Below are 14963 nucleotides of genomic sequence, written 5' to 3' on the forward strand. Positions count from 1 at the left end.
CAAGAAGAGAATTGCTAGACGCAAGCTGGAAAAACAGAACACTCGTGTTCATTGTAGCCATCAGGAAGAGGCTCTTTTCTATTTGCTTTCTATCATAAAGTAATATACTATATCTTGGGCCAAAGCTTTAAATTAAAATAAAATAAAACCCTCTGAGTTTTACATTTGGAAATCCACAACTGAGTCTGCTGGGATAGGTTTTGGGGACAGGTGGTGGAGGAAATCCTGTGGCTGGTCCTAAGTGGCTTTGGGCCAGCTACTTTGCCTCTCTAAGCCTTGGTTTCCTCATCTGTAAAACGGGCTAATATTAGCTCTCTTGCAGGATTGTTGGGACAGATAAGTGAGATAAGGAATACTTGGCATTTAGTAAGATAAATAAGTAGAAACTAATGTTCTTGTTTATATCCAGAAATAACAACGTGTGAGTTCATAGCAAAAACTTTACAATATATGCACCTGTCCTATACATCAAAGGCATTTTTGCCTAAAAGCACAAAGCTCCAAATACTAAGTACAGTTCTAAAACCCAAGCCGCAAAACAAAAGCAAGGGAACATGTCCATATAGCTCTGACCTTTTATCTGTTTCTGGGAGATACCCAATCTCCTTCTCACCTCACGAGTGTGATTTCCTTTCTCTTCAGCCTGGAAAGCTCTTACTCAAGCTGTTCAGATGGCTGACTTCTCATCTTTTAGGTGTCAGCTTAATGTCACCTCCTGAGACAGGCCCTTCCTGATCACCTCAGCTAAATAAGGCTCTCCCTTCCACTAGCCCCTGTTAGAGTGCCTGTTTATTTCCTTCAGGGACCCTGTTGCAACCTGTATTGCTTTCCTTGTTTGTTGACTGGTTTGCTATCAGCCTCTCCCACTAAGACCGAAGGCCATGTCGGTGCTATGGAACATTGAAGAGCCACTCCCTAGGACCAGTCGAATGGCCAATAAATACTTGTTGAAACAATCAACTAATAAACATCGTCCAAGTCCCCCATTTCATAGATGAAGAAGCTGAGGTTAAAACATGATGAATGGCACTGAAATTGTAGGAAAGCCAAACCTCTAAGAGTCATTCGAGGGCCCTTGCCAGGGTGTTAAATCCTGTGTCCCAGACAGTGCCACCATTATATCCATAACCTCTCCCTTTCTCGACTCGTACTCTGCCCACTTGATCCAGTGCCCTTGGGATCCACTCCAGACTCGTTCTCTGGGTTCCTGCTGGTATACATCAGCCAGATCCTGCAGCTCCTTTGCCTCACGTTCCTCTCTTCCCTTAGCAAACCCTGCACGTCTGCATTTGACTCATACTAAAATGTGATCCTAGAACTGGCTGGTGGCCAGGAGAGAAGGGGGCGAATTCTGAGCAGGGCCAGCATTATTTGGTAAGATACTCGATTCATTGGAACCTTCTGTACAGTTGTCAAGCAAGGAGAAGTTCTTCTATCTTCCAACAAGGGAGTGGGCCACCTCTGTAGGTCCAGAGGGCTTGGGGAAAACTGGGTGATTAAGGTCCTTGAGTATCTAACAGGGTCCGTGCTCCATGCCTCACAGCCCCTCTCCTTTCCTGTGGGGCCCCAACTCTGTCAAAGGGATTTGCCAAGGCAGAGGATTCACCTTCTCTGAAGTTCTGCCACTCTTCATGAAGGCTCACCTCTGGTTTCAGGTCCGTCATCCCTCTGGTTGCCAGTGAAGAGGGCCTCTTTGAGAGCTGCCGGTGAGGCCCTTCGACTCCCACATTTGGGTTTCAGTTGGTGCTTGATAAAACTGCTCCTGTCATCTACACTGCTCAGTACATCAGGAAAGATGTAAAAATCAATGCCAAACAATGTCTTAATCTATCCATTATGTGCCTTTACCAGGAACACTCTGAGCAGTTCTAGGAGAATGCCTCCCCTTGAAAGAATAAAGATCTATCATGTGAAAAATAAAATATTCGTCATTGTAAATTTGTTAATGAGAAATGATGAAGAGAGATGTGTACTTAGGGTCTAAGACCCCCTAGACGAATTGAATGAAGATTATAGGCTACAGAGGAGAGCTCTGGAGACGGGGTTTAACAATGAAAGGAATATGAATTGTTTTAGAGATACCATGACTTGAAACTATGGGAAATGTGTCCACCAGAAGATGAAGATGGACACGAATAAAATACGTTGCTTTCAGGATGACAAATGTCCAATTCAGAGAATATCTCCATCCAGAACAAGGAAACTGCTTGACCTGAAGATGGCTTCCTGGAAGACTGGAGGTCCGGGGCCTTTTATCTCAAAGGAGCTGGGAGAGATAGCTCCAGAGTTAGATTAAATGTAGGTGTCAGGATGAATTAGATGAACTGAAACTGAGAGTCATACCTATAAAACTCCTAAGTGCGTATTAATTTTCACCAAGCTAATGTGAAGGATGAGGTAATGTTTGCAATGATCTGTGCTTTACTTGCAACCATGGAATGTGGTACGTTGTGTATTCTGGGCTGGACCCTTGAGGCTACGAGGCTAACAACGTTGGGAAGAGGGGAAGGTTGGAGAGAAAGGGACGTGGGAAGTCCTAAAGTTTGGGGATCTTTGGTTGCATGCTGGGATGTGCATGAAGTAATGAGCATTGGTGTTAAGAGCATGGAGCTTCACAGGGCCATCAGCACTCAGCACCAGATAGGTGCCCGTCGCAAGAGCTCACTGAGGGTTTCCGCCCCGACACAACAGCAGGACAATTGTCATGCTCAGAATAGCTTTCCTTCTGCACTTAAGGGGATCTTTTATGGAAGAAGATTCTGAAGGAGAGGCAAAAGAGAAAAGATTATGTCCTGGATGTTTGGAAGGAGAACTCCGGCCAACATCCCACAAAGCCCTGTGCAATCTCAGTACCACCAGCCTCTACGCCAGTGGTGGAAAGTTACCTAAGGGGTGGGAGCAGCTCAGGCTACTAGTTTAAGGTATTATCATCACTATCTCTCTCTTTTTTACATTTTTAAAAATGTTTTATTATTTTTGAGGCGGGGGGAGGGGCAGAGAGAGAGGGACACATGGAATCCAGAGCAGGATCCAGGCTCTGAGTTGTCAGCACAGAGCCCGACACAAGGCTCAAACCCATGAGCGGTGAGATCCTGACCTGAGCTGAAGTTGGACGCTCAACCGACTGAGCCGCCCAGGTGCCCCTACCATGATCTTTATTTCCTCTTATCTGCAGGCATCCTGGGAAGGACAGTCGTGGCCACCATCCTCCACCTAAGCGAAATGACGAGGGCGATTGGAACTGGCTTTGTGGACAGCCCGTATGCTGGGACTCACCGATGAGAAAGGTAGAGATCTGAGGGCGTGATCGAAATCTAGACAGCTGCGGAGAGAGTACACAAGGAGACACCCCCTTCTGCTTACCAAACCCTGGACTAATGAGACGAAGGGGCATCCCTAGAAGTTTGAAAAAAATGTTTGAGTATATAAAATGAGAGCAGTAAACTTAGAAACTCCTTACTCCAAGTAGTAGTGCAGGCTGGAAATATCTAGAAGTCTGTATTTACTTAGACTGTGAGGAAAGTGCTGGGAATGAAGTCACGAGGCTTATTGTCCGAACGGGAAGATAAATGTAAAACAATCCCCAAAGTAATTAGCTTAGTTTTGGGAAATCAGAAAAAGTAAATAAAAAAAAAACCAAACATGGTGATAAGAAAGAAAGTCTTTTTAAAATATAACAACATCCCGAATACGTAAATACTGATTTCCTTATTAAAGGTTTTACTGCCTTCAGTTTTCTCTGCAGTTTCCAGGCTTACCAGAAATAAGATGTGTGTGAACTTTTCAGATTGAAAACATGCTTCAATATAGATTTATCGCTTATCATGTCCCTTTCTTTCCTGAGAATGGTGATTATCAGGCAGGGAACTTAGGACAAAGGAGTCAGAAAATATTTATGAGACTAAGGAACAAAACTCCTATTCCAATTTCAAGGTTTCTTTTAAAAAATTTTTTTAATTAATTTTTTTTAATGTTTATTTATTTTTGAGAGAGAGAGACAGAGTATGAGTGGGGGAGAGATAGAGATAGAGGGAGACAGAGAATTGGAGCAGACTCCAGGCTCAGAGCTGTCAGCACAGAGCCTGATGCGGGTCTTGAACTTACGGACCTCGAGCTCATGACCTGAGCCAAAGTCAGAGGCTTCCCGGACTGAGCCACCCAAGCACCCCATATATATATGTTGTTTAATTTACATCCAAGTGAGTTAACATATAGTGTAATAATGATTTCAGGAGTAGAATTTAGTGATTCATCACTTACATATAACACCCAATGCTTATCCCAACCAATGCCCTCCTTAATGCCGGTCACCCATTTACCCCATCGCCCCCACCCCACTAACACCCCTCCAGCAACCCTCAGTTTGATCTCTGTATTTAAAAGTCTCATGGGGCGCTTGGGTGGCTCAGTTGGTTGAGCGTCCATCTTCTGCTTAGGTCATTATCTCATGGTTAGTGAGTTTGAGGCCTGCATCAGGCTCCATGCTGTCAGCACAGAACCCACTTTGGATCTTCTGTCCCTCTCTATCTCTCTGCCCCTCCCCCACCCATTCTCTCTCTCTCTCTCTCTCTCTCTCTTCCCCCCCCCCTCAAAAATAAATAAACATTAAAAGAGTCTCTTAGGGTTTGCCTCCCTCTCTGTTTTTATCTTACTTTTGCTCCCTTTCCCCTATGTTCATTTGTTCCATCCACATTGTTGCAAATGGCAAGATTTCATTCTTTTTGATGCCAAGTTATATATATATATATATATATATATATATATATATATATATATATACATACACACACACACATACATACATACCACATCTTCTTTATCCATTCATCAGTTGATGGACATTTGGGCTCTTTCCATACTTTGGCTAATGTTGATAGTGATGCTATAAACCCTGGGGTGCATGTGCCCCTTCGAATCAGCATTTTTGTATCCTTTAGGTGAATCCCTAGTGATGCAATTGCTGGGTAATAGGGTAGTTTCCATTTTTAATTTTTTGAGGAACCTCTATACTATTTTCCAGAGGGGCTGCACCATTTTTCATTCCCACCAACAGTGCAAAAGGGTTCCTTTTTCCACATCCTTGGAAACATCTGTTTTTTCTAAGGTGTTAATTGTAGCCATTCTGACAGGTATGAGGTGTTATTTCATTTTGTTTTGGATTTGTATTTCCTAGATGATGAACGATGTTGAGCATCTTTTCATGCGTCTGTTAGCCATCTGGATGTCTTCTTTGGAGAAGTGTCTATTCATGTTTTTTGCCCATTTCTTCACTAGATTATTCCTTTTTTTGGTGTTGAGTTTGATACTAACCCTTTATCTGATATGTCATTTGCAAATATCTTCTCCCATTCTGTTGGTTGCCTTTTAGTTTTGCTGATTGTTCCCTTTTCTGTGCAGAAGCTTTTTATCTTGATGAGGTCCCGATAGTTCATTTTTGCTTTTGTTTCTCTTGCCTCTGCAAACATGTCAAGTAAGAAGTTGCTGCGGCTGAGGTCAAAGAGGTTGTTGCCTGTTTTCTCCTCTAGAATTTTGATGGTTTTCTGTCTGACATTTAGGTCTTTCATCCATTTTGAGGTTATTTTTGTGTATGGTGTAAGAAAGTGGTCCAGATTCATTCTTCTGCATGTCTCTGTCCAATTTTCCCAATACCACTTGCTGTGGAGACTGTCTTTTTTCCATCAGATATTCTTTCCTGCTTTGTCAAAGATTAGTTGGCCATACATTTATGGGTCCATTTCTGGGTTCTCTATTCTGTTCCATTGATCTGAGTGTCTGTTTTAGTGCCAGTACCATACTGTCTTGATGATTACAGCTTTGCAATACATCCTGAAGCCCGGAATTATGATGCCTCCCACTTTGGTTTTCTTTTTTAGGACTGCATCGGCTATTCGGGGTCTTTTCTGGTTCCATACACATTTTAGGATTGTTTGTTCTAGTTCTGTGAAGAATGCTGGTGTTATTTTGATAGGATTGCATTGAATACTTACATTGCTTTGGGTAGTATTGACTTTTTTTTTTTGAGAGGGAGGGCACAAGTGAGTGAGGGGAGAGAGAGAGAGACAGAGAGACAGAGAGAGACAGAGAGAGACGGAGAGAATCCCATGAGTGGCAGAGGGAAAGAAAAAGATGGAGAGAGAAGTGGGGCTCCAGCTCACCTGATACAGGGCTCAAACTCAAAAACTGTGAGATCATGACCTGAGCCAGATGCTTAACCAACTGAGCCACCCAGGTGCCCCTATTATCGACATTTTAGCAATATTTATTCTTCCAATCCATGAGCATGGGATGTTTTTACATTTCTTTGTGTCCTCTTCAGTTTTTTTTCATAAGATTTCTATAGTTTTCAGTGTATAGATCTTTTACCTCTTTGGTTAGGTTTATTCCTAAGTATTTTATGGTTTTCGGTGCAGTTGAAAATGGGATCGATTCCTTGATTTCCCTTTCTGCTGCTTCATTATTAGTGTATAGAAATGCAACTGATTTCTGTACATTGAATTATGTCCTGTGACTTTGCTGAATTCATGGGTCCGTTCTAGTAGTTTTTTGCTAGAGTTGTTTGGTTTTCCATGTGCAGTATCATGTTGTCTGCGAAGAGTAGAAGTTTGACTTCCTCCTTGCCTATCTGGATGCCTTTTATTTCTTGGTTTTTTTTTTTCAATATATGAAATTTATTGTCAAATTGGTTTCCATACAACACCCAGTGCTCATCCCAAAAGGTGCCCTCCTCAATGCACATCACCCACCCTCCCCTCCCTCCCACCCCCCATCAACCCTCAGTTTGTTCTCCGTTTTTAAGAGTCTCTTGGATGCTTTTATTTCTTTGTGTTGTCTGATTGCTGAGGCTAGGACTTCCAATATTATGTCGAATAACAGTGGTGAGAGTGGACATCCCTGTCTTGTTCCTGAGCTTAGGGGGAAAGTTCTCAGTTTTTCCCCATTGAGGATGATATTAGCGGTGGGTCTTTTGTATGTGGCCGTTATGATCTTGAGGTATGATCCTTCTATCTCTACTTTCCCGAGGTTTTTTATCAAGAAAGAATGCTGTATTTTGTCAAATGCTTTTTCTGCATCTATTGAGAGGATCACATGGATTTTATTCTTTCTTTTATTAACGTGGTATATCACGTTGATTGAATTTGCAGATACTGAACCAACCCTGCATCCCAGGAATAAATTCCACTTGATCGTGGTGGAATTATTTTAACATAGTGTTGGATCCGGTTGGCTAGTATCTTGTTGAGAATTTTGCATCCATGTTCATCAGGGAAACTGGTCTTTAGTCCTCCTTTTTTAGTGGGGTCTTTGTTTGGTTTTGGAATCAAGGTAATGCTGGCCTCGTAGAATGAGTTTGGAAGTTTTCCTTCCATTTCCATTTTTGGAACAGCTTCAAAAGAATAGGTGTTAACTCTTCTTTAAATGTTTGGTAGAATTCCCCTGGAAAGCCATCCGGCCCTGGACTCTGGTTTGTTGGGATCAAGGCTTCATTATAAGCGTTTAAACACAGTTAATGATGAGTTAGTGCTGTCTATAAAACCAAAGATGCTGCTTACTTGGCTAGACCCAATCAATATATGTTTACTGTCCTTTTAGCTTTGCTTCATGTACACAGGCACTTTATTTCTTACAAGAAATCAATGTCTGGAACCAAAAAAATAACTGTGAAATGGTTTTATTTGAATCAGCCTTTTCTCATTATTGAACATTTCATATGAATAAATCAATCTTTATGCACATGATGATGACCTATCTGAAATAGCTTCCCAATTCTTTAAAATGTCAAAGGCATTTCCTAGCATAAAAAATACTAAAGGCATTTTGCTATCACATGGTTTATTAGTAGACTGGGAAAATCAATCTTATCCTAAGCAAAAGCAGAAATATTATTAGCTGAATCAAGAAAAGTGTGACATTTTGCCCGTGAACTCTTTTTCTTCCAATAATATATCTATTTTGGGAAATCATAAGACTGGAGCAAGACAAAAATGTGGGAGGATATTAGGCTTCTCTAACTAGCTATTGTTAAGTGTTAGGAAATGAATGTAGCTTTTATCTGTGACTTTTTCAAGATCCATATGAAAAGAAAGTAATATGTGAAATAAAAATGCTATGCCCATTATTAATAGCAACCGTCCGTCTTACAGAGAGTGACTAGGAGTGTCACTCATGGCAGTTAGTTAGGGGAGAGACCGGATGTACCTGGTTCCCCCTCCGGTGCTCGCTTCCTGTTCTCGCTCTAAACCGCACACAGTGTGCAGCACACCACCTGCGGACGCCCCAAAGGTTCTGCTGGGAGCCCAAGAATGTGAAAAATTTAAGGGGAGCCTGGGTGGCTCTGTCAGTTAAGCATCCGACTTTGGCTCATGATCTCGTGGTCCGTGAGTTCGAGCCCCACGCTGGGTGCTGTGCTGACAACTCGGAGCCTGGAGCCTGTTTCAGATTCTGTGTCTCCCTTGCTCTCTGCCCCTCCGCCACTCACACTCTGTCTCTCTCTCTCTCAAAAATAAGTAAACATTTTAAAAAATGTGGAAAACTTAAGGGCTGATGCCCCCAATTCGCCCCTCACCCTCAAACTTGCTTCGCCTCTAGTTCTAGGATAAATGAGTTTATTTTGAGCCTTAATTCGCTAGGACAGAAGGCCTTCTGTTTTTGTTTTCTCACGCTGAACATATTTACCAAGTTTCTTGTGTTGGAGAGCCTGACCCTATTGCATACTGCCTTTCTGTCCCAGCAAAAGAGCTTTTCCATTGTGGAGGGAGCTGTCGTGCCACATTTCATACAGCGTCGGGGACAATTCTGAGCGTCTGGGATTTGTTTCCGTAGGTGTTCGGCTTTGTGTGTGTGCTTGCTTGCATGCACGTAGAAAACAGAAAATCTAGATTCAAAGAAAAGTGCTGACAGTGTTTAAAGTGCCTCTTTCTGAGGACTGAGATTGCTTTCAGTATGTTCCTCTTTATTTTCTGGAGGTTTTGCAGTAAGCATACCGTATTTCATGGTGAGGGGGAAAAAAAGCTATTTCCCTCAAAATGATTGAGCATTTTGTATGAGCATAGTACTGTACTAAGTAATCTGGGAAGTAAAAAAAACAGACTTCCTTCCACTTAAAGCCTTTAACAAGACATAAATCAGTTGATGTACTATGTGATCGTCTTTTTATTGCCTGTTCCGTGTCAGATAACTCATTTTACTTCATGCGCTCTATTCTCCCTTAATCCAGTCATACAGAAAATGTGTAAGTTCACTTGATGGTACGTTATTATTCAGTAATTTCAGATGATGTTGGTGACAAACGTGGCAATACATATTTTATAGTAGCAGATCACAAACACAAGATAAACACGGGCAGAAAAAAAGGTATGCGTAACACAGAAAGCAGTCTAGCTAGTGATAATTGTTTCCTACCTTTTAAATTGACTATTAAGAGCATGTATCCTTCTCATAATGAGAGAAAAATTAACTTTTAATGATTTTAATAAATTGGTCACCCAAGAACAATTTTGTCCTAGCTTTGGGGCACTGGTACACAGTGTGATGGACATTTAGTGAAAAGGGAGACCAGGGGCGCCCGGGTTGGTTGAAAAGGGAGACCAGGGGCGCCAGTTGGTTGAGTGTCTGACCCTTGATTTCACTCAGGTCACGATCAGGGTTGTGGGATTGAGCCCCCAGTCGGGCTCCATACTCAGTGTGGATAATAAATAATTTTATTTCTCTAAAATAAAATTTAAAAAATTTAAAAATTAAAAAAATAAAAGAGAAACCTGTGTGAGACAGTGAAACCGGAAGAGGCTTCACAAAGCAACATAGGGTGCGGTCCCTGGGTGGCTTAGCTGGTTAAGCGTCGACTTGGTTAAGCATCTGACTTCAGCTTAAGTCATGATCTCAGGGTTTGTGAGTTCGAGCCCCGCGTCAGGCTCTGTGCTGACAGCTAGGAGCCTGGAGCCTGTTTCGGATTCTGTGTCTCCCTCTCTCTCTGCCCCTCCCCCACTCACATTCTGTCTCTCTCTCTCTCAAAAATAAATAAACATTAAAATAAAAATTAAACCGGGGAGTGTTATGCTAAGTGAAATAAGTCATACAGAGAAAGACAGATACCATATGTTTTCACTCTTATGTGGATCCTGAGAAACTTAACAGAAGACCATGGGGGAGGAGAAGGAAAAAAAAAGTTAGAGAGTGAGGGAGCCACACCATAAGAGACTCTTAAAAACTGAGTATAGACTGAGGGTTGATGGGGCGTTGGAGGGAGGGGAAAGTGGGTGATGGGCATTGAGGAGGGCACCTGTTGGGATGAGCACTGGGTGTTGTATGGAGACCAGTTTGACAATAAATTTCATTAAAAAATAATAATTTAAAAAAATAAATAAAAAATAAAAATTTAAAAAGCAACATAGGGCTCCCTGAGTACTTCAGAGGAAGGGTGAGATTCCAGAAGGATATGGAGAGAGGAGATCCTAGAAAGAGCTTGCACAACAGCAATTAGACCTGGGCCGTCTGTGAAATAGGATAATAGCAACTTGCGCATACAGTGGCTGTTTGGATTAAGCAAGGTGGTGCACCCATCATCATCTGGGCAAGAGACACTCAGGAAATATTAGCCAGCATGATGATGGTGACAGTGAGGAGAGAGAGGAGAGGGACTCGAGAGAGAGTCCAAAAGAATGAACGGCAAACCTGGTGATAGTCTGCTTCCTTGAATGGAAATAAGAATGCCAAATCGTTGGAGAACAGGAAGCTGGAGGCACCGTAAGGATGTCCTGAAGGAAAGGGACGGAGCAGCAAGAAACTGAAAGCAGTTTCATCCCCAGGACGGAAGGCCATTGGGACTGCTCGTTCTCTCCAGGACTTCGTACGGGCGCCAGGCCTGGGGGTAAGAATGTTTCATCTGGCGCCGGATGTAGTCGTGACCCGGTATGGAATGCAGGTGGATGACTGTGCAGATGCCAAATACTATGTCGTGTGTGCTTGCTCTTGTTAGACAATTTGCAAAAATAAAAGAGGCTTGAGCCAGGGGACCGATGCTTCAGCTCCTGGAGAGTCTTGGCCCCCTGCTTTTCCAGTTTTTTTTTTTTTAGTTTTCTTTTTTCTTTTTTAAAATTTACATCCAAGTTAGTTAGCATCTAGGGCAATAATGATTTCAGGAGTCGATTCCTTACTGCCCCTTCCCCATTTAGCCCATCCCTCTTCCCACACCCCCTCCCGTAACCCTCAGTTTGTTCTCCATATTTATGAGTCTCTTCTCTTTTGTCCCCCTCCCCGTTTTTATGTTATTTTTGTTTCCCTTCCTTTATGTTCATCTGTTTTGTCTCCTGAAGTCCTCATAGGAGTGAAGTCATAGGATTTTTGTCTTTCTCTGACTAATTTCACTTCGCATAATACCCTCCAGTTCCATCCACAGCTTTTACAGTTCTCACCGCACCTTTGGGACCTGTCTCTCTACACCAAATAGACCTTTGTTGTTTCTTCTCTCGGATATCAGAAGGAAGGCGCCCGAGCCAGAACCGTAGCTGGTGTGCAGGGAAAGTAATGGGTCAAGTTTCGGACATTTGGTATTAAAATTTTAGTGGGATATTTATCGAATAGTAGTAAATAACTATGAAATCTTGTGGGGGTGCCTGGACCACAGGGTTAGATCTGGGAACGGTCTGCACAAAAGCAAGCATTGGTTTTGGTTGCCTTGAGCCTTGGTGTGGTTTAAGGTAGGAGAGGGGACGAGAAGCCAGCTCAGGAGGCAGAGGGAGAGTGGTCAGCGGGATGCAGAATACAGCAAGATGGAGCCGGCACCAGGGACGCAGGAGAGGCAAGATGGTCTCTAATGTCCTCCACTGTTCAGGCAGAGGAGTCTGGGGGGAGTTGAGTCGATGCGAGAGAAGCCACCAGCCCTACACTAATTGTGCCACCACCGCGTCCTGCCACCCCTGTTCTTGCATCCGGTTGCAGGACCCGGTGATGGAACCTCTGTTCACTTTGCTGGTCTGCTCAAAGGGATGCCCTGACTGGGAACTTGATCGCTGAAGGCCAAATGCTGGGGGCCATTACATCACTTACCCCTGAAGCACTGTATGTAGGTCAGCAGTTAGATTCGAGAGAAGAAGTTCAGAGTCACTTAGGCAGGAGGCCTCGCGAGTCAACCGAATACGAATGAGGGAAACGTAGAGCTCAATTCTCAAAGAAGCAAACGGAAGCCTCCATCCAGGTCTTTTCCCTTTCCACTGCTTTGTCGTTTAGGGATTGAGAAGCTGAGTTGGGTAAAAGGGTGCGTAGAAAATGAAAAAGGAAGCTAGAGACGTGGTGGAGAGACAGGATCTTCTATAGCCCCCAAAGCCCAGCCGCGGTACCGTTTTTCAGGCACTTTCCCTGTCCCAGACACTCTGCTGACTTTTCAGACACTAACTGATGTGACCCTCACAGAAGCCCCGAGGCGGTAGTCTCATCAGCCTAATCGCTGCTGAGGAGACAGGTGAGGGGCCCAGCGGCTTGCTCAAGGTCTCCTAACGGGAGCAGCCCAGGCAGCACGTGTGTCGGGGGGGCGGTCCTGCCACATACAGTGGCTCTCTCACTGTGCCTCACCGCCTCTCGGTGCCGTGGCCTCAAAACCACCTCAAAAGGAAACCACCTGCCTCCTGGGAAGCGGAGAATGATCCGCAAGATGGCTGCCACCAAAAAGTATGAAAGTTAAAAATTAGCCAGAAATAAGAGGAATAAACTACTGACACAGTAGTGGATTACTCTCAAAAGTATTATGCTCAATGACATATCTGATAGAAGGTTAGTATCCCAAACATATAAACCACTTATCAAACTCAATACCCCCAAAATGAATAATCCAATTAAGAAATGGACAGAAGGCATGAGTAGGCATTTCTCCAAAGAAGACATACAGATGGCCAACAGACCCATGAAAAGATGTTCAAAATCACTCATCAGGGAAATACAGATCAAGACCACACTGAGATATCACCTCACACCTGTCAGAGTGGCTAAAATCAACAACTCAAGAGACGACGGGTGTTGGCAAGGATACGGAGAAAGGGGAACTGTTGTGCCCTGTTGGTAGGAATGCAGACTGGTGCAGCCACTCTGGAAAGCAGTATGGAGGCTCCTCAAAAAATTAAAAATAGAATTACCTTATGATCCAGTAATTGCACTATTAGGTATTTGCTCCCAAAATACAAAAATACTAATTCAAAGGGATACGTGCACCCTGATGTTTATAGCAGCATTATCTGCCATAGCCAAGTTATGGAAATGGCCCAAGTGTCCACTGACTGATGAATGGATAAAGAAGAAATTATATATATAATGGAATATTACTTGGCCATGAAAAGAATGAAATCTTGCTATTTCTGGCGATGTGGATGGAGCAGGAGAGTATTATGCTAAGTGAAATGAATCAGTCAGAGAAAGACAAATACCACAGGATTTCACTCCCGTGGAATTTAAGAAACAAAACAAACAAGCGTAATGGGAAAAAAGCGAGAAGTAAGCCAAGAAACAAACTCTTAACTGTGGAGAATAAACCGATGGTCACCAGAGGGCATGGGGTGGGGTGCTGATTTGCTGTAACGAGCACCGGGTGATGTATGGAAGTGTGGAATCACTGTTTGTACACCTGAAACTAATATTACACTGTATGTTAACTAGCTGGAATTTAAATTAAAAAAAAATTTTAAGTATTATGCTAAGTGAAATAAGCCAGACACAGAAGACGTCACATAGGATCCCATTTATGTAAATTCTTGAAAGGCAAATTCTAGAAAAAGCAAGACGATAATGACAGAAAGCAGGATCGCTGGTTGCCTGGGGCTGGAAGCGGACTAGGGAACCGACTTTTTAAAAAGAAAGAACTTTTTATCATGATGGAAAATTCTACATCATGGGTGTCATGGGGGTAAGTTGACTTTGTCAAAGCCCATGCAACTGTGCAGCTGAAATGGGTGAATTTTATTGTGTTAAGATATGTGTCAATCAAACGCACCACAAAAAGTTCCATTTCTTTTCGCGAATGTTCTCAAAGAAGTGTTACCTTTAAGTTTTGTGTTTATTAGTGTTGTCTGTTTTAGTAAAGAAGAATGTTTTCATAACGGAGAATTATCATTTGGAAACTACAGTGGTGCTTCTGGGGGCAATTTACAATCAAAAGTGATCAAGTGAACACAGCAAGAGCAGACTAACCGCACACAAATGTAACTGTCTACGGTCTCCTGGTGGCAGCAATGTAGGATTTCACTTGATGAATTCATTCAGCAAATGTTCATTGTGTCGAACAATTTAAAGCTGCCATTTTTGTAGGTCAAACCTGGTCATCTGTTAGCAATTCCAAATGGTTCAGTCTAATAGAAAGCACCTTCTGTGTGCTCAGGTAATATCCTGGGAGCTGCGGGGGATATAGTGTTACGTGAGAAGGACCAAAGTTCCAGCCTTGCATTCTTGCTTGCATTTCTGGTCGCCCAAGACATGAATGAGCAGAGAGACAAGATAACAAAATCATTCCAAACTGTGATAGAAAGAAGGACGAAATGATTGGCCCCTCACTTGGGGTGAGGCGAAGGCCACTTTGGAAAAGATCAGAAAAGCTGAGATCATGACATGGAACATCAGGGGAAGGTCGGTTTAGGTAAAAGGAACAGCAAGGTGAGCGACCTTAAGGTGGGGTGGGCACACACGGGGGCTGGGCTGAGTGAGGAGTTGTTATTACTGTAGTTCGAAAAGGAAGCAGAAGTGAACCCTGCAGGGCCTCGAGGGCTTGGAGAAGGAGGATGGGTTCTATTCAGATTTGGGGAAAGTCACGGACGGACAGCCTTTTACCAAAAGGGCTAAGGTGATGCAGTTTGTGTTTTAAAATAGAGCTTTGCGGGCAAAGGAAATAAACATGCCATACCTCGATTGTGGTGGTTACAGGACTGTCTACATTTGTCGCAAGTCACTGAATGTAAACGATAAAAGGTGAATTAATTGGTGAGCTTTAC

General features: G+C 43.1%; 1 long non-coding RNA gene across 2 annotated transcripts in view; it reads left to right on the top strand.

Moving 5' to 3' along the window:
* The window catches only part of LOC109255400 (uncharacterized), a 62226-nt gene that overhangs the window by 43616 nt on the left and 3647 nt on the right, over positions 1 to 14963 (top strand). Inside the window, exon 4 of one of the 2 annotated variants that reach the window (XR_008425046.1) lies at positions 3176 to 3287. The exons of the other annotated variant lie outside the window; for it this stretch is intronic. This is a non-coding gene — a long non-coding RNA (uncharacterized LOC109255400). The remainder of the gene's footprint in view (positions 1 to 3175; positions 3288 to 14963) is intronic. 2 annotated transcript variants of the gene reach the window in all.

The sequence above is a fragment of the Panthera pardus genome, unplaced genomic scaffold (assembly GCF_024362965.1).
Source record: "Panthera pardus isolate Hobbes unplaced genomic scaffold, ASM2436296v1 HiC_scaffold_22, whole genome shotgun sequence".
Taxonomy (NCBI): Eukaryota; Metazoa; Chordata; class Mammalia; order Carnivora; family Felidae; genus Panthera; species Panthera pardus.